The sequence below is a fragment of the Neomonachus schauinslandi genome, chromosome 5 (genome assembly GCF_002201575.2).
Source record: "Neomonachus schauinslandi chromosome 5, ASM220157v2, whole genome shotgun sequence".
In the NCBI taxonomy this organism is placed as follows: domain Eukaryota; kingdom Metazoa; phylum Chordata; class Mammalia; order Carnivora; family Phocidae; genus Neomonachus; species Neomonachus schauinslandi.
The window spans coordinates 97569540-97589683 of record NC_058407.1 but is presented as its reverse complement, the minus strand read 5'-3'; positions in this window follow the sequence as shown (position 1 = coordinate 97589683).

Here is a 20144-nt window from a genome sequence, read left to right as displayed (position 1 = left end):
CCATACCCTAAATGTATTGGAAGCCATTATGGGAATAAGGAGTTGGCTACAGTAAAGAGAGTATAGGATTTGAAGAATACAAACTGAGATGATTTAGGTTGAGGGTGAAAGAATATTCTAAACTAAGGAATATCCAAGTTTGGTTGGTCCTGAGCAAAGCACTCTTATCATCCTATGTCTCTTTATGTACCGCTTCCATTCCAGGAACTGGGTCAAAATTAGATTCCATGTGGGAACAAGGGAGAAGAGTGTGGGAGTAATCCTTATTTATTTGATTTCCTGTATTTTTCTGTTGCCCCTCCAATAATCCAGAGACCATACTGATTTGAGTGCTGTTTCCTCATTAAATTGAATAACACACTCTGCCTGCATTAATTACCTCCAGTCTATGGCTTTGAATATCAATCTGAAGGATGATGACTATCAAATCTGTTTCACTGAACTTGACTGTGTATCCACTTCACTTGGATGTTTAATGGGCAGTGAAAACTTATTATGTCCAAATTCGAACTCTTGATTTTTACCCTCAACTCTGCTGCTTCTCCTTAGTGTTTGTCATATGCATAAATGGCCCTGTAATTCAGCTTATAATAACAGCAAAAAAAATATTGCATTATTTTGGAGTCTTCTCTCTCTTTTATACCCTAAACATATCCTACTGGATTCACCTTAAAATATATATCATACTTCTCTAAGTAAACAATGTTAGATGCCAGAATAAACACTTTATTTATTATTCAAGTATAATTAACATATAGTGCTACATAAGTCTCAGGTGTACAATATAATGATTCAACAATTCTATACATTACTTGGTACTCATCACAATAAGTATACTTTTAATTCCTTTCACTTATTTCACTCATCCTTTCACTGACCTCTCTGACAACCACCAGTTTGTCCTCTATATTTAAGAATCTGGGTTTCTTCCTCACTCTTTCTCTTTCCCTCTCTTTTTTCCTTTGTTCCTTTGTTTTGCTTCTTAAATTCCATACATGAGTGAAATCATATGGTATTTGTCTTTTCCTGACTGACTTACTTCACTTAGCATTATATCCTCTAGATCCATCCATGTTGTTGCAAATGGCAAGAGTTCATTCTTTTTTATGACTGAGTAATATTCCATTATATATATATATATATATATATATATATATATATATATAATTGGTATATATTGGTATATACATATATGTGGTATACCTAGAAGGTATGTGTGTGTGTCTGTGTGTGTGTGTATATATATATATATACCATATCTTCTTTATCTATTCATCAATGGATGGATACTTGAATTGCTTCCATATCTTGTCTATTGTAAATAATTTTTCAATAAACATAGGGCTGCATATATTTTTGAATTAGTATTTTCATTTTCTTCTTGACAGAATACCTTAAATCTCAGAGTTTAACATGAGAAAAGTTGGTTCAATATGAGTTGGGAGACCTTGTCCATCCTTTGGCATACATTATGCCCAGATTTTTGAGGTTAGGGAAGACAGAGATAGAAGAGACAGACTAGCTTTTAACTGCCATACCTGGATGTGACACATATAAGTTCTGTTCATTGGTCATAACTAGTCATCTGGCCCTAATGTAACTGTAGAAAGGTTGAGAAATAAAGGGAAATAAATGAAATATTTGCAACACTCTCTCAGTCCAAACACTTTTCTTATTGTTTCCCCTGCTATCACCCTAGTTCAAGCTACTATCATCTTTGCCTAAAATACTGCAGCAGTTTTCTAATGGATCTTCCTGCTCCTGATCATGCCCCAGTATGATTATTTCTTCTTCCATTCTTTTTAAAAATTTTTTTATTGTTATGTTAATCACCATACATTACATCATTAGTTTTTGATGTAGTGTTCCATGATTCATTGTTTGTACATAACACCTGGTGCTCCATGCAGAACATGCCCTCTTTAATACCCATCACCAGCTAACCCATCCTCCCACTCCCCTCCCCCCCAGAAACCTCAGTTTGTTTTTCAGAGTCCATCGTTTCTCATGGTTCATCTCCCCCTCCGATTTCCCCCCCTTCATTCTTCTCCTCCTGCTATCTTCTTCTTCTTTTTTTTTCTTAACATATATTGCATTATTTGTTTCAGAGGTACAGATCTGTGATTCAACAGCCTTGCACAATTCACAGCGCTCACCATAGCACATACCCTCCCCAGCCCTACAAGAAATATTGAAAGGGGTTCTCTAAGCAAAGAGAGAGCCTAAAAACAACATAAACCAGAAAGGAACACAGACAATATACAGTAACAGTCACCTTACAGGCAATACAATGGCACTAAATTCATATCTTTCAGTAGTTACCCTGAATGTAAATGGGCTAAATGCCCCAATCAAAAGACACAGGCTATCAGATTGGATAAAAAAACAAGACCCATCGATATGCTGTCTGCAAGAGTCTCATTTTAGACCCAAAGACACCCCAGATTGAAAGTGAGGGGATGGAAAACCATTTACCATGCTAATGGACACCAAAAGAAAGCTGGGGTGGCAATCCTTATATCAGACAAATTAGATTTTAAACCAAAGACTGTAACAGGAGTCCATCAAAATTCTTCTTCCATTCTTGCTATCTCCTACTTTCTGTCCTCTAACAGCTAAAATGGTTTTGCTAAATAGTGTCACTGCTTTGCTCCAAACTCTCAAAAATCAAAGTCCTTATCATAATCTCCAGACTGTACACAATTTGGGCCATGCATACTTCTCTGATCTCCTTTTCTACTACTTATCACCTGATTCACCTTGCCTTAGCCACACTGCCTCCATGATCCTCTTGACCACACTAGCTTCATTCCTGCTTACGACCTTCACACTCATTGTTCCGCCTGCCAAGAATGCTCTTTCCTCAAATTTTCATAGGGCTCATCCCTTCATTAAAGCCTCTTGGAGAAGTTATCTTTGACCATTTTGTATAAAATAGTAAACTTCTAACTGCATATCACCACCCACTAACCCTTTACTCTGCTTTTTCATAGCACTTGTCCCGTCTGACATTTTATTATTTGTTTATTTGCTTCATTGTCTATTATCTGTCTACTCTACTCAAATACAAGCTCAATAAGTACAAGAATCTTGACTATCCTGTTTATTGTTGTTTTCCCAGTACAAAAAGCAATATCACTCACAGTAAGTTCGCAATAAGTATTTGTTCAATAAGTGAGTGAGTGAATTAATTAATTAATTAAAATAAGTCAATTAATAAACTAAAAATATTTTTGGCAGCAAGAAAAAATACTGAGCTAATAGACTTATGGGCCCAGTTCTAACTTGGCCACTCCACAGGCCACAGGGCTGGCTTTCTGAACTGTCCTGCCTGTGGCTCCTTGAGATATCCTTAAAGCTGGTCACAATTTTTTGGGGGGAATACCTTCTTTATTGACCCCAGCTCTAGTCACTTTTGTTAATCAAACCACCCAACGCCAGTCACAGAAGAAATGGGAAATAAAATAAAACCAACATGTTAATGGCAATCAAGAGAATCTATTCCAGACCTTCAAGACAGACTGCAAAGAAAAATGTAATCTCCTTGACTGAACAGTGTATCTTTGGAACAGAGCCAATGTTTGGATGGAGAGGTGGGCCCTGAAAATGTAAAATTCATTCTGCACTGGTAATGGAATGGTATTTAGTAGGGACACAGTGAAGAGACTTTGACTGTTCTGTTGTGGCTCCCTCAGTGAGCTTGGCCTATAAAATTTAGACCAGGTGTGGAGACCAGCCATACTCCATTTCTTCCATTTCATACTCTAGCTGTAATAGAATTATTTGTCTTTACCTCCTGGACTTTCTTACTCTCACTATGCTTTCCAGTAGGGGAATTTCTTGCAAACAGATTGTAAAAGTATGTAACAGCCAGAGTTTTCTTTTATTGTCCTTGCTAATAACAACAAAAAATAATATTTCATTATTTTACTCTCTCTTAGACAATGTGCTGCTCTGGACTGGCATGAAGTTGTGGTCACAGAAACAGCACAAGCTTGTGGTTCACCATGAATATCCAAAATACAATTTCTCTGGGATGCATATCCGTTCTCTGTCAGTGTTCCCAAGCTCAATCCCAAGTAAGAGTTGGGTTAATGAAGAAAGGGGTCCATTCATCTGTAAATTCACATAATAAAGGTTTTGAGAAATCCTACTCTAAAGAAACCTATGCAACTTCATTTAACTCAACATTTCCTAAACTTGTTTTATTACTGAAACTATTTTATTTAGCCCAACATAGTGGTACTCAATTACCAATACTGCCTTCTAGTTCTGCAAATCTTGGGGGACATTTTGGTCACAATGTCTGGAGGTGCTATTGGTATCTAGAAGGTGAGGTCCAGGGATGCTCAACATCATATATTATGAGAGCCAGCCTTTCCCATTTAATGAAGAATTGTCCCACTCAAAATGCCAGTAGTGCCCCATTAGGTACATCTTATTCACATTTTAAGAACACCAATCTAGGCTAACCTCTTCATTGTACAAATGTAGAAACAGGCCCAGAGAGCAGAAATGACTTATGTTAGGTCACACAGCTGTGTCCATGGGCAGAGTCAGCACTTTCCTCCCATTCTGTGCTCATCATTTAGCATCACTTTGTGTTTGTTGTGCTTGTACATATAAAAAAGAATGAAAACTAGATTATTGAAGAGAATTAAAGAGAACCTTTCTTAGAGCCTCTAGAGGGTCTAAGTGCTTGTGGAAATATTGCCTGATGAATGACTGAAAAAAATGAAGCAACATAGATGGGAAAAAGTAGCTATTACAGGCCAAGCCCTTTGCACATATATATATATATCTGTTTTATTGTTTGTGATTTACTATACAGAACTATAGTATCAACAATGCATTATTTTAACCAGTAGGATGTCCTGGGTATTTACCCCAAAGACACAGATGTAGTGAAAAGAAGGGCCATATGCACCCCAATGTTCATAGCAGCAATGTCCGCAATAGCCAAACTGTGGAAAGAGCCAAGATGCCCTTCAACAAATGAATGGATAAAGAAGATGTGGCCCATATATACAATGGAATATTACTCAGCCAACAGAAAGGATGAATACCCAACTTTTACATCAACATGGATGGGACTGGAGGAGATTATGCTAAGTGAAATAAGTCAAGCAGAGAAAGTCAATTATCATATGGTTTCACTTATTTGTGACACATAAGGAATAGCATATTAGCTCTTTTAAGCCCTGTCACAATCCTATCACAATCTTATGACATATGGATCACTAACTATTTTGCAGATGAAGAAACTGAGGCTTAGAGACTTTAGCTGAGATCCTCAAGGTCACATCACTCAGAGCAAGTAATGGAGCTGGGATTCAACCTGGTATTCAAAATCTGAGTACTTTTCTTCAGGTCATACTGCCTCCCAATCACCAGCCTGGGCTCCTCATCTCAAAAATGGGAGGCAAAATGCATTTCTGTATCAGTTACATTTCTTTTCTAAAAAAGTAATAGAAATCAAGTCAAGTAAGCTTAAGCAAAAATTAGCATTATTGGAATCCAAGGACAAGTTGAACAACCTAGCTGTGCAAGGAAAAGAGGCAGCTAAATTGTGTGAACACACTGCCCAGTGCTGTGCTTTTGAAGAGACTGACTCATCCCCAACTCTCAATCCCTGTTTCTCAGGTCAAACCTTGAAAGAGGTAATAGCTCTGATTCAGCTTTAATCAGATATTCACTCCTGGTCCAATCAGTGATGTCTGTGGGGTTAGGGTCACAGAGCAGGAACACAACTTCTGATAAGCCACTTCCATGGACAGGGTGAGTCACCATGACCAAAGGTACATGGTCAATCCTTGATCATATTGTGAGGGACTTAAAGTTTATATTGCATCCTTCATATTCCTCTTGATGAAATACCTCTTCATTGCTTTAGTGTCTATCTAACTTCTCCAAAACATTATCTGCCGTCTTTATATCCTTTCCCTTCCACTAACCTTCCCTTGGGAGAGAATTCTTACACTTATTGTAACACATTAGATTGATAAAGTTTAATTTTGCACTCCTCCAAGAGGTTTTGTATTTTAACAGGGCATAATGCAACACAATCCAACAAATATTTATGGAACCCACTTGTGTGTGAAGAGTCCTGCAGGAATGAAGAATTGTCCCTCTTTTCTTTAAAGGGATTCCAAGATGAATAAGGTTCAAATTTTGCCCTTCAGAAACATAAAACTGATAGGCCTTAGTCAAAAGAAAAGAGGGCTATAACCGTAAGAAGGGAGATTTGGGAGATGGAAGTGGCATTGAAAGAAGGGCTGGATACTTAAACTGCAGTAGGAGGTGACAATCGTCTTACCTGTTAGGTTCTCTAGGTTTTCCATGGTGCAGAAAGTGGCCATAACAAACTCAAAAGACAATCTTATGACTAGGGGCAGGGGTAGAGCAAGGACATCTAGTTAGACCCTGGGAAACAAAGGAATACCATCCAACACAATAAATCTTCTAGCCAGTACCCCTTAGGAAATATTCCCTCTGGGGCCATTGGGTCCACGTCATGGAACATTCCATGGTAAAGCCCTTGTCTCCCATGGGGTGCCTGCCAGGATATGTTTCAGCCATTCACATCCCCCAGAGAGGCAGAGAAAAGTGATGGAGTAAGTCCTCATTCTGATCAGATCTATGGCATATTTCAGTGGAGATAGGAACCAGTTTTCTGGCACTAGTGGCCTTGCTTTTATACTACACAAGTGGTCCTAAGAAAATCACAAATAGGCCCTGGATCTACATCTTCTAGGTGCACTCTATCCTGATCTCTGCCCACTCCCTTTTTTTTTTTCTCCTGATAATGCTTGTCACCATGAGTTCCTTCAGGGCTTCTGCAGAAGCCTCCTTTCTGGGCTTGTTTAATGCAGGACACTTTGATATTTTCTCATTTCCTTCCATAAAAATACATTGGTAACTTAATGGCCTGATTTGTTTACCTATAATAAAGTGATCTACTCTAAATTGTTTGTGACTGATACTCATATCTTTTGGGGCTCAAGTATTTTATACTTGAACAAATACCCAACTCAGCTTTAATGGTGGTCACCATGACAGGCAGTGGGGGAGATATTTGGTGGCAAAGGGCAGGGGTGTTTCATGGTATGTTTCCCAACATACCATGGAAGCAACTGCCACCTACTCTGCTTCTGTGAAATGGATCTCTAAATACTGGGATGATGACAGAAGTCTTGAAAGGGTCTGTGGCCTTGAAGGAGATGAAAAGAGTAAATGAATCAATCATGCTTTCTGCCACCTTAAAAATCAAGAAGCTCAATTCCACACTTTCGATAACTTTAAGGAACTATATTTCTAAGTCTCCCACCCATCCCCCTAATACATTTATAATTACCCTTCTAAAAATTCTTAAAAGATACTTGAAAATTTAATTCCATTGTAATTAAAATCATGTTTTGTGTGATTTCAATCCTCTTAAATGTATTAAGACTTATTTTAGGGGCACCTGGGTGGCTCAGTCTTTAAGCGTCTGCCTTCGGCTCAGGTCATGATCCCAGGGTTCTGGGATCAAGCCCTGCATGGGGCTCCTTGCTCAGAGGGAAGCCTGCTTCTCCCTCTCCCACTCCCGCTGATTGTGTTCCCTCTCTTGCTCTCTCTCTCTCTGTGTCAAATAAATAAATAAAATCTTTAAAAAAAAAAGACTTGTTTTATGGTCTCGAATATGATTTATTCTGATGAATGTTTGATGTGCACTTAATGTGTATTCTGCAGTTGTTGGGCAGAATGTTCTATAATGCTGATTAGGTCAAACTGGTTGATACTGTTATGTCTTCAGTATTTTTTATCTACTTGTTCTGTCAATTACTAGGAGAAGGTTATTGAGGTACCTAGTTATAATTGTGGATTTTTCTATCACTCCTTTCAGTTCTTAGTTTTTCCTTCTTGTATTTTAAAACTCTATCATTAGATGAATACACATTCAGGATCATTATGACTTTCTTAAAAAAGATTTTTATTTATTTATGTGTCAGAGATTGAGAGAGAGAGAGAGAGCACAAGCTTGGGGAGCAGCAGGCACAGGGAGAAACAGGCTCCCTGCTGAACAAGGAGCCCAATATGGACCCCATCCCAGGACCCTGAGATCATGACCTGAGCCAAAGGCAGACTCTTAACCCACTGAGGCACCCAGGCGTCCCTCAGGATTGTTATGATTTTTAAGGAATTGATTAATTTATCATTATTAAATATCCTTCTTTGCCCTTGGTTGTGATCCTTTTTTTTTATTATGTTATGTTAATCACCATACATTACATCATTAGTTTTTGATGTGATGTTCCATGATTCACTTTTTGCATATAACACCCAGTGCTCCATGCAGTATGTGCCCTCTTTAATATCCATCACCAGGCTAACCCATCCACCGACCCTCCAACCCTCTAGAACCCTCAGTTTGTTTCTCAGAGTCCATAGTCTCTCATGGTTCATCTCCCCCTCCGATTCCCCCCCCCTTCATTTTTCCCTTCCTGCTATCTTCTTCTTCTTTTTTTTTTTTTGTTTAACGTATAATGTATTATTTGTTTCAGAGGTACAGGTCTGTGATTCAACAGCCTTATACAATTCACAGCACTCACCATAGCACATACCCTCCCCAGTGTTTATCACCCAGCCACCCCAGCCCTCCCACCCTTCACCACTCCAGCAACACTCAGTTTGTTTCCTAAGATTAAGAATTCCTCATATCAGTGAGGTCATATGATACATGTCTTTCTCTGACTGACTTATTTCGCTCAGCATACCCTCCAGTTCCATCCACGTCGTTGCAAATGGCAAGATTTCATTCCTTTTGTTGGCTGCATAATATTCCATTGTATATATATATACCACATCTTCTTTATTCATTCATCAGTCAATGGACATCTTGGCTCTTTCCATAGTTTGGCTATTGTGGACATCGCTGCTATAAACATCGGGGTGCATGTACCCCTTCGGATCCCTACATTTGTATCTTTGGGGTAAATACCCAGTAGTGCAATTGCTGGATCGTATGGTAGCTCTACTTTCAACTTTTTGAGGAACCTCCATACTGTTTTCCAGAGTGGCTGCACCAGCTTGCATTCCCGCCAACAGTGTAGGAAGGTTCCCCTTTCTCCGCATCCCTGCCAACATCTGTCATTTCCTTACTTGTTAATTTTAGCCATTCTGACTGGTGTGAGGTGGTATCTCATTGAGGTGTTGATTGGGATTACCCTGATGCCGAGTGATGCTGAGCACTTTTTCATGTGTCTGTTGGCTATTTGGATGTGTTCTTTGGAAAAATGTCTGTTCATGTCTTCTGCCCATTTCTTGATGGGATCATTTGTTCTTTGGGTGTTGAGTTTAAGAAGTTCTTTATAGATTTTGGATACTAGCCCTTCATCTGATATGTCATTTGCAAATATCTTCTCCCATTCTGTCGGTTGTCTTTTGGTTTTGTTGACTGCTTCTTTTGCTGGGCAAAAGCTTTTTATCTTGATGAGGTCCCAATAGTTCATTTTTGCCCTTGCTTTCCTTGCCTTTGGTGATGTTTCTAGGAAGAAGTTGCTGCGGCTGAGGTCGAAGAAGTTGCTTCTGTGTTCTCCTTTAGGATTTTGACGGATTCCTGTCTCACATTTAGGTCTTTCAACCATTTTGAGTCTATTTCTGTGTGTGGTGTAAGGAAATGGTTCAGTTTCATTCTTCTGCATGTGGCTGTGCAATTTTCCCAACACCATTTGTTGGAGAGACTGTCTTTTTTCCATTGGACATTCTTTCCTGATTTGTTGAAGATTAGTTGACCATAGAGTTGACAGTCCATTTCTGGGCTCTCTATTCTGTTCCATTGATCTCTGTGTCTGTTTTTGTGCCAGTACCATACTGTCTTGATGATGACAGCTTTGTAATAGAGCTTGAAGTCCGGAATTGTGATGCCACCAGCTTTGCTTTGCTTTTTCAACATTCCTCTGGCTATTTGGGGTCTTTTCTGGTTCCATACAAATTTTAGGATTATTTGTTCCATTTCTTTGAAAAAAAGTGGATGGTATTTTGATGGGGATTGCATTGAATGTGTAGATTGCTCTAGGTAGCATTGACGTCTTCACAATATTTGTTCTTCCAATCCATGAGCATGGAACATTTTTCCATTTCTTTGTGTCTTCCTCAATTTCTTTCATGAGTATTTTATAGTTTTCTAAGTACAGATTCTTTGCCTCTTGGGTTAGATTTATTCCTAGGTATCTTATGGTTTTGGGTGCGAGTGTAAATGGGATTGACTCCTTAATTTCTCTTTCTTCTGTCTTGTTGTTGGTTTATAGGAATGCCACTTATTTCTGTACATGGATTTTATATCCTGCCACTTTACTGAATTCCTGTATGAGTTCTAGCAGTTTTGGGGTGGAGTCTTCTGGGTTTTCCACATAAAGTATCATATCATCTGCAAAGAGTGAGAGTTTGACTTCTTCCTTGCTGATTTGGATGCCTTTGATTTCTTTTTGTTGTCTGATTGCTGTGGCTAGGACTTCTAATACTATGTTGAATAGCAGGAGTGATAGTGGACATCCCTGCCATGTTCCTGACCTTAGGGGGAAAGCTCCCAGTTTTTCCCCATTGAGAAAGATATTCACTGTGGGTTTTTCATAGATGGCTTTTACGATATTAAGGTATGTACCCTCTATCCTTATACTCTGAAGAGTTTTGATCAAGAAAGGATGCTGTACTTTGTCAAAAGCATTTCATATCCACTGAGATGGATCATATGCTTCTTGTTCTTTATTTTATTAATGTATTGTATCACATTGATTGACTTGCAGATGTTGAACCAACCTTGCAGCCCAGTGATAAATCTCACTTGGTCGTGGTGAATAATCCTTTTAATGTACTGTTGGATCCCATTGGCTAGTATTTTGGTGAGAATTTTTGCATCCATGTTCATCAGGGATATTACTGTAGTACTCATTTTTGATGGCATCTTTGTCTGGTTTGGGAATAAAGGTAATGTTGGCCTCATAAAACGAGTTTGGAAGTTTTCCTTCCATTTCTATTTTTTGGAACAATTTCAGAAGAATAGGTATTAATTCGTCTTTAAATGTTTAGTAGAATTCCCCTGGGAAGCCATCTGGCCCTGGGCTTTTGTTTGTTGGGAGATTTTTGATGACTGCTTCAATTTCCTTACTGGTTATAGGTCTGTTCAGGTTTTCTATTTCATCCTGGTTCAGTTTTGGTAGTTGATACATCTCTAGGAATGCCTCCATTTCTTCCAGGTTATCTAATTTGCTGGCATACAGTTGCCCCTAATATGTTCTTATAATTGTTTGTATTTCTTTGGTGTTGGTTGTGATCTCTCCTCTTTCATTCATGATTTTGTTGATTTGGTCATTTCTCTTTTCTTTTTGATAAGTCTGGCCAGGGGTTTATCAATCTTGTTAATTCTTTCAAAGAACCAGCTCTTAGTTTCGTTGATCTGTTCTACTATTCTTTTGGTTTCTAGTTTATTGATTTCTGCTCTGATCTTTATTATTTCTCTTCTTCTGCTGGGTTTAGGCTTTATTTGCTGTTCTTTCTCCAGCTCCTTTAGGTGTAGGGCTAGGTTGTGTACTTGAGACCTTTCCTGTTTCTTGAGAAAGGCTTGTATTGCTATATACTTTCCTCTTAGGACTGCCTTTGCTGCATCCCAAAGATTTTGAACAGTTGTGTTTTCCTTTTCATTGGTTTCCATGAATTTTTTAAATTCTTCTTTAATTTCCTGGTTGACCCATTCATTCTTTAGTAGGATGCTCTTTAGCCTCCATGTATTTGAGTTCTTTCCAACTTTCCTCTTGTGATTGAGTTCTAGTTTCAAAGCATTGTGGTCTGAAAATATGCAGGGAATGATCCCAATCTTTGGGTACCGGTTGAGGCCTGATTTGTGACCTAGGATGTGATCTATTCTGGAGAATGTTCCATGGGCACTTGAGAAGAATGTGTATTCTGTTGCTTTGGGATGGAATGTTCTGAATACATCTGTGAAGTCCATTTGGTCCAGTGTGTCATTTAAAGTCTTTATTTCCTTGTTGATCTTTTGCTTAGATGATCTGTCCATTTCAGTGAGGGGGCTGTTAAAGTCCCCCACTATTATTGTATTGTTGTCGATGTGTTTCTTTGCTTTTGTTATTAATTGCCTTATATAATTGGCTGCTCCCATGTTAGGGGCATAGATATTTACAATTGTTAGATCTTCTTGTTGGATAGACCCTTTAAGTAGGATATAGTGTCCTTCCTCATCTCTTATTATAGTCTTTGGTTTAAAATCTAATTTGTCTGATATAAGGATTGCCACCCCAGCTTTCTTTTGGTGTCCATTAGCATGGTAAATGGTTTTCCACCCCCTTGCTTTCAATCTGGGGTGTCTTTGGGTCTAAAATGAGTCTCTTGCAGACAGCATATCGATGGGTCTTGTTTTTTTATCCAGTCTGATAGCTTGTGTCTTCTGATTGGGGCATTTAGCCCATTTACATTCAGGGTAACTATTGAAAGATAGGAATTTAGCCATTGTATTGCCTGTAAGGTGACTGTTACTGTATATTGTCTGTGTTCCTTTCTGGTCTATGTTACTTTTAGGCTCTCTCTTTGCTTAGAGGACCCCTTTCAATATTTCTTGTAGGGCTGGTTTTGTGTTTGCAAATTCCTTTAGCTTTTGTTTGTCCTGGAAACTTTTTATCTCTCATTCTATTTTCAATGACAGCCTAGCTGGATATAGTATTCTTGGCTGCATATTTGTCTCATTTAGTGCTCTGAATATATCCTGCCAGTCCTTTTTGGCCTGCGAGGTCTCTGCGGATAGGTCTGTTGCCAATGTAATGTTTCTACCATTATAGGTTACAGATCTCTTCTCCCGAGCTGCTTTCAGGATTTTCTCTTTGTCTCTGAGACTCGTAAGTTTTACTATTAGATGTCGGGGTGTTGACCTATTTTTATTGATTTTGAGAGGGGTTCTCTGTGCCTCCTGGATTTTGATGCCTGTTTCCTTCCCCAAATTAGGGAAGTTCTCTGCTATAATTTGCTCCAATATAACTTCTACCCCTCTCTCTCTTTCTTCTTCTGGGATCCCAATTATTCTAATATTGTTTTGTCTTATGGTATCGCTTATCTCTCGAATTCTGCCCTTGTGATCCAGTAGTTGTTTATCTCTCTTTTTCTCAGCTTCTTTATTTTCCGTCATTTGGTCTTCTATATCACTAATTCTCTCTTTTGCCTCATTTATCCAGTAGTTAGAGCCTCCATTTTTTATTACACCTCCTTAATAGCCTTTTTTATTTCAACTTGGTTAGATTTTAGTTCTTTTATTTCTACAGAAAGTGTTTCTCTAATATCTTCCATGGTATTTTCAAGCCCAGCCAGTATCTTTAAAATGGTCATTCTGAACTCTATTTCTGACATCTTACTAATGTCCGTATTGATTAGGTCCCTGGCAGTTGGTACTACCTCTTGTTCTTTTTGTTGAGGTGATTTTTTCATCTTGTCATGTTGTCCAGAGGAGAATAGATGAATGAGAGAACAAAATGCTAACAGGGTAACAACGTCCCCAGAAAATATACACTAAACAAATCAGAAGAGACCTGAAACCTGTGGGAAAGAAAGGGAAAGAAAGAAAAAAGAAAAAGATAAAAACAAACAGACAAAAAACAGAATATGATCAAATATGATCAGGCTGGTGGAAAAATCAGTGTCACACACTAGATTTTGGGTGTATTTTGGTCTGTTCGAAAAAAGTGCCTCCCAAAATTTTAAAGAAAGAAAAGCTTATATATGTACAAAAATAAGGGTAAATACTATGAAGGGGTGAAATATGAGTGTAAAGATGAAAATTATAAAATATTTTATAAAAGGAATTGATAAGATAAGAAGTTGGTTGAAAAAAGAAAGAAGAGGATTTAAAAAAACAAGGGGGGAAGAGAATGTGATCAGGCAGGAGACTAGAACAAAGCCATACACTAGAGATTTAGGGTATATTTTGGTCTGTTAGAAGAAACTGTATCCCAAAATTTTAAAGAAAGAACAACTTATATATATATACCAAAAATAAGGTTAACTACTATGAATGGATAAAATATGACTCTAAAAATGAAAAATAAAAAAGATTTTTATAAAAAAGGGATTGATAAGATGTTGGTTGAAAAAGGGAAAAAGAAAAATTCAAAAAAAAAAGAAAAAGAAAGTTAAAAAAATTAACTTTGAAAGATTAAAGAATCATGGGAAGAAAGCCATGAATCCTATGTGCAGTATTCCCCTAGCGCTGGAGTTCTGCCATTCTCATTGATTGGTAAACTTGGTCTTGGTGGGCTGTTCTTGCTGATCTTCTAGGGGAGGGGCCTGTTGCTGTGGTTCTCAAATCTCTTTGCCACAGGAGGAAGTGCCCCACCCATGCCGGGGGCTGGGCTAAGTAATCTGCTCAGGTTTGCTCTCGGGAGCTTTTGTTCCCTGTGAGCTTTCTGTACAGCTTTGGAGGCTGAGAGTGAAAATGGCAGCCTCCCAATCTCTGCCCCAGAGGAGCCGAGAATTCGGGAGCCCCACTCCTCAGTGAGCCCCCAAAGAAAACCAGTCAATCACTCCCGTCTTCCCGGTCTCCAGCCACACTCCATGCTCACAGGCATTTCTATCTCTGGCACATGACCCCTTGTGGAGTCTCCAAACCCAGCAGATCCCTGCAGTGCGCTCCCGCGCCACTCCTCCCAGGGGAGGAAGGGGAGTCTTCCTGGATCTGCCCCTTATTGGGTCCCTGCTGGAGGAGCAGTGGCCTGACTGTGCCATGGATCATGGTTTATGGCAACCCCGAGCTGAGAGCCCACGCCTCGGCTCCATCTCTGCAGCTGGCTTCCCCGCTCTGATACCTGGGAGCTCTGCCACACTCAGGCACCCCTGGTCTTTCTGTGACCCCCAGGGTCCTGAGACCACACTGTCCCAGTGAAGGTCCACCACCCACTTAGCCACTGGAGCAACGTCCCTCAACAGAGCCAACTTCTAAAATTTCCAATTTTGTGCTCCGGGGCTCTATCACTTGCCAGAACCAGCTGACGGAAGCCCCGTCCCCCACCGTCTATCTTCCCAAATATCACCTCAGATTCACTTCTCCACATGTCCTACCTTCCAGAAAGTGGTCGCTTTTCCGTTCAGAGAGTTGCTGCTATTCTTTTCTTCGATTTCTTGTTGAGTTTGTAGGTGTTCAGAATAGTTTGATCCCTATCTAGTTGAATTCCTCAGACCAGACGAAATTTAGATCTCCCAGTCCTCTGCCATCTTGCTCTGTTGGTTGTGATCCTTTTAATGAAGTCTACTTATTGATATTATATTGCTACTATAGCTTTCTTGTGGTTGATGTTTGCATGGCATACATTTTATATCCTTTTATTTTAACTTAGCTGTTTCACTATATTTAAATTGGATTACTTAAAGAATATATTTTCTTTCAATCAGGTAACTTCTGCTTTTTAATTAGAGTATCTAAACCTTTTATATTTAATGTAGTTAATGTTTGGGTTTAGATTGATTATCTTGCTTTTTCTTTTCTATTTGTGCCATATAGTCTCTCTTCCCTTTTTCTTCTTTTTTTGGCGGGGGACTTCTTTTGGGTTTATCAAATATTTTTGTTATTTCATTTCATCTACATTGTTGGCATATTAACTATACCTCTGTTTTAATTTTTAAAGGTTTATTTTATTTTATTATGTTATGTTAGTCACTATACATTTCATTAGTTTTTGATGTAGTGTTCCATGATTCATTGTTTGCAAATAACATCCAGTGCTCCATTCAATACATGCCATCTTTAATACCTACTCTAGAGTTCACAATTATTGTCTTTAAATTATTAAAGCCTGCCTTCAATTAATATTATACCATTTAACATACAGTCTGAGTATTCTAACAGTGTATTTCCAACCTCTTCCCATCCTTCTCTGCTGTTGTCATACATTTTATTTCTATATATGTTATATACAAAATAAACTATCAGTTTTGATTTAAAAATCAATTTTTAAAGGATAAATCTATATTTTAATTTAAAATTTCTCAATTTAAAATGTTATCCCCCAATTCAGAAAAATCAAAGGCAAAGTGCAGGGCCCATCTTATACAGGTCAAACAACATGCATCTGTGGTTGTGTTGAATATATTCTTTGCAACTTGTTTTTTGTTTTTTTTTTTTGTTTTTTCATTGACTAGCATGAAGTGTAGGGTTTTACACATCAGTACCCTCTCATTAGCTTGCTGCACAGTGTTCCCTGGATAGGCATACAGTGGCTTGATTAGCCTTTTCCATCTGAGGAACATATAGATGTATTCAGGGTTTTTGTTTGTTTGTTTGTTTGTTTTTATTACAAACAGATCTACAATGGCCATCCTTGTCCAGGCTTTTTCATACATGTGTGTACATTTCCATAGGGAAGATACTGGAAATGGACTATCTGGTCAAAGGGTAAGACCATTTGAAATTTTAATAGATACAGTTAAATCACTCTTCAATGTGGTTATATTTAGCTACTTCTCCACCAGCTAGGACTAAAGGTATTTCTATAGTGCTTATGGAGGTTATAAGGCTTGGTGTCAAGATTTTCACAGCTTTTAAGTGTTGTCACAATGTATAAAGCATTGAATACTTCCTATGGACATATAAGAATTTCATTTTTGAAAAAGAATCTTGTAGCCACCATTGTTGAAAAATGTCCTTTTGTAGAAATTAGTGGGTTACTTTCTTAGATATTCTCTGTCAGGGACTAAGACAGGGAAATAGAAAAAAATAATTTCTTCAAACAGATCTTGGAATTTATGCTTTGCAAGATAAGATTCCAAAGAGTCTAATTCTACCTAATTGGTGGTAATTTCTCTAATTTGGTTATTTTTGTAATTTCAAAAATAATATATAATAAATCAGATATTTCTCCTAACAGTGATCTTAGCTTCATGTAACTCATCCCTCCAACTTTCCAGGTGAAAAAAAAAAAAATGAAACCCAGAGAGAAGTCACTTGCCCAGCTGGTTCTTAGAAAAATCATATTTGAAATCCAAATTTCTGATTCCCAGTCCAGGGGATTGATCTGGAGGAAAAACTAGCCCAAATACAGTCTTTGCACTGGAAGCAGTCTTAGGAAAGACCTAGAAATCATACTCCTTAATATGGCTTTCCATGCAATATAGAAAACCTCTCAATAGAATATCTAATATTTCTCAGTTTCTCTTTGAGTATTTTCTTTGAAGGCAATTCATTAATTTGTGAGAAAAATACATCATTATTAGACAACTTTATTAGAAAATTTTCTTTTCATTGTGCTTAAATCTGCCTTCTTATAATTTCTTGAACCTCTTGAACCTTCCCATTTCTTGAAACATAGACGAATTGGATTCCAGTCTGCTCACCACTCCAGTTCCTGCCAGCTGTATACTCTCCCATTTGTCAATGTGCTTCTTAGAATGTTGCTTGCAGAAGAGGACAAGGCAATAGTCCAGCTGTGGTCTGACCAGTGCAGGGTGCAGTGGGCCATTGTCTCCTTTGATCTGTTCTCTATATTTCTATTAATAGAGCCAAATAGTGTTTGGCTTTCTTGGTAGCTGCATTCCTGAGCTTATGGTCAATGGGAATACTAAGTTTTGTTTTCTTTTATTTTAACTGATGACTATTAAGCCAGTTCTCCTTCATCTTCTGTTTATGTAATTGATTGCAGAGACATGTGTTAAAAAGTCTTTTAGATTAGTTAACCATTTCTAACTTTTGAGAATGCCTGAATCATCATCTTGTTATCTAAAGTGTTTGCCTCTCTCTCTAATATAACTCACACAAATTTGATAAATAGCTCTTCTACACTTTTGTAGAAATCACTGAAGAAGAGACAAGGAAGGCATGATGGGGAAGGGCAGAGGCCATGGCACAAATGACCTTTGTCCAAGTTGATTGAGTACAACTGAGTCCATATGCGGTACTCAAATATAACCTTTATTTCTTTGTTTTGTTTTTTTGGTTGTTTGTTTTCTTCAATATGGCTATCATAAAACACTGTTAGATGCTTTTCTGAAATAAAGATACTCTATATAACTATGGCATTTCTCTGATCTACTGCCTCGTAACCAATTTTATAAGAGGAAATGGGGTTAGTTCCACATGGCCAATTCTCAGTGAACCCATATGGGTTTTTAGTGATCATCTCTTTGCAAATAGTAACATACGGTTTGCCTAAAGGCAAATAGCTGGGGCACCTAATACCAAAAACATGCTGCTGAAGTCAGAGGGGAAAAAAAAGGATTTTTTTTGAAGCAGAGGGAACCAGTGTTTTTCTAGCAACTTACTGTTTAAACCTCTCTTGATAGAGAGTGACACACAGAACTGTTTTTAGGGGAGAGGGGATGGGCAGATTGGGTTAAGTCAAAGGCTTTTGAAGGTCTTGGGAGGAGAGAGTTAGTGGAATCCTTGTGCATGATGTGGATACCCTCCAGGAGATCCCAAGAAAATCTAGGACTTGCACCAACTCCATCCTTCCCAAACACCAAACTCTCCATCTCTCCCTCTCACTTGTCACCATTCTGCCTAAAGCACTTGGAGTCAACTCTAGCCTTTTTAATAGGATGGCTTGGAAGAGAGACAAGCCTTTTCAGTCTGAGAGATAAAAATAAAAATGTCAGTGATCAGAATTTCCACATATGGTCTCAAATGATAGATGAAATTTAAAGCTGGCAATAGTCCTGAGTTGGAAGGACGTAGGCAGCAGAGGCTGGAAGGAGGTTTAAGGTTTTGTTTTGTTTTTTCCCAAGTGATAATAGATTGTCCCAAAACACAGCAAGTTCTTTCCTTTTTAAGGGCAGCAAAGGTTGCCAGGCCTTGTGCATTTGCAGCTGACCTGTTCAGAGAGATTTTGCAGCCCCTCCCCCATTTCTGTGAATAGGTTTTCCCAAAATTCCAGGAGGGAGTCCTCTACAGACTGCCCATCTGTTCTCAGGCATGCAGGGAATCTGGGTAACAATTACATTTGGGAGTCACCTGTTAGAGCTCCGGAAGAGAGACCATACTTCTGCACCAAGCCTTTGGAGATTTCTTTTTCTCTAAGACAGTTCTGCTTTGGGGTATGGTTAGAGATTAGGAGGAAAGATTAGAAGGGGGAGAGAGGGATTTGTATCTCAGCTGAGAAAGGTCAAAGCCCAAGAGAGGCTGGTTTTTGCCCTGACACAAGAGATGAACACATTTCCAAGGCCAAAGCTCATGGGAACACTATGATCTATATATTCTTAGAGCTCTGATTATGAATGCATGAGACCCAGGCTCTGCTAGGATTGTACTGTATCTTTGGACAAATCATATGGCCTCAATTTAATCACCTGAAAAATAAGAGGGTGAACAATATGATATTTAAAAGTACTTTCTGCTTTACAATTCCATTTCAAGTTCTAATTTGAAAAATTCTGAGACTAAATATGGTCTGGGCCAGTGGTTCTCAAACTTGAATATGAATCAGTTGGAGAGTTTGTTCAAACACAGATTTTTGGACCCTATCACCAGAGCTTCTGATTCACTGGTCTATGGTGGGTTCTGAGAATTTGTATTTTTAACAAATTCTTGGGTGATTCTGATGGTGCTGTTTGAGGGACCACATTTGGAGAACTTCTATCTATACCATAAAACACCAAGATGAAGTCCTGGCAGGTTAATGGTCATGCTTCAGAAGTAGTTATCTACAGGTCTGACTTAAGGACCTAGTTAGCAAAAGAAAACTTCAGGGCCTGTACCCAGATTCAGATGTGCTCAGTGATGTGGGAGTGGGGGATTGGAAAGAGGAGCAGTCAGGGATCTAAAACTGCACTTTAAAAGATGTCATCAGAATTTAAGAAAACACCATGGGGGTACCTGTGTGGCTCAGTCAGTTAAGCATCTGCCTTTAGCTCAGGTCATGATCTCAGGGTCCTGGGATGGAGCCCCACATCAGGCTCTCTGCTGAGCAGGGAGCATGTTTCTCCTTCTCCTCCCCATTTGTGCTCTCTCTCGCTCGCTCTCTCTCTCTCAAGTAAATATATAAAATCTTTAAAAAAGAAAGAAGAAAGAAAAAAAGAAATAAGAAAGAAGAAGAAAGAAAGAAAGAAAAGAAAGAAGAAAGAAAGAAAGAAAGAAAGAAAGAAAGAAAGAAAGAAAGAAAGAAAGAAAGAAAGAAAGAAAGAAA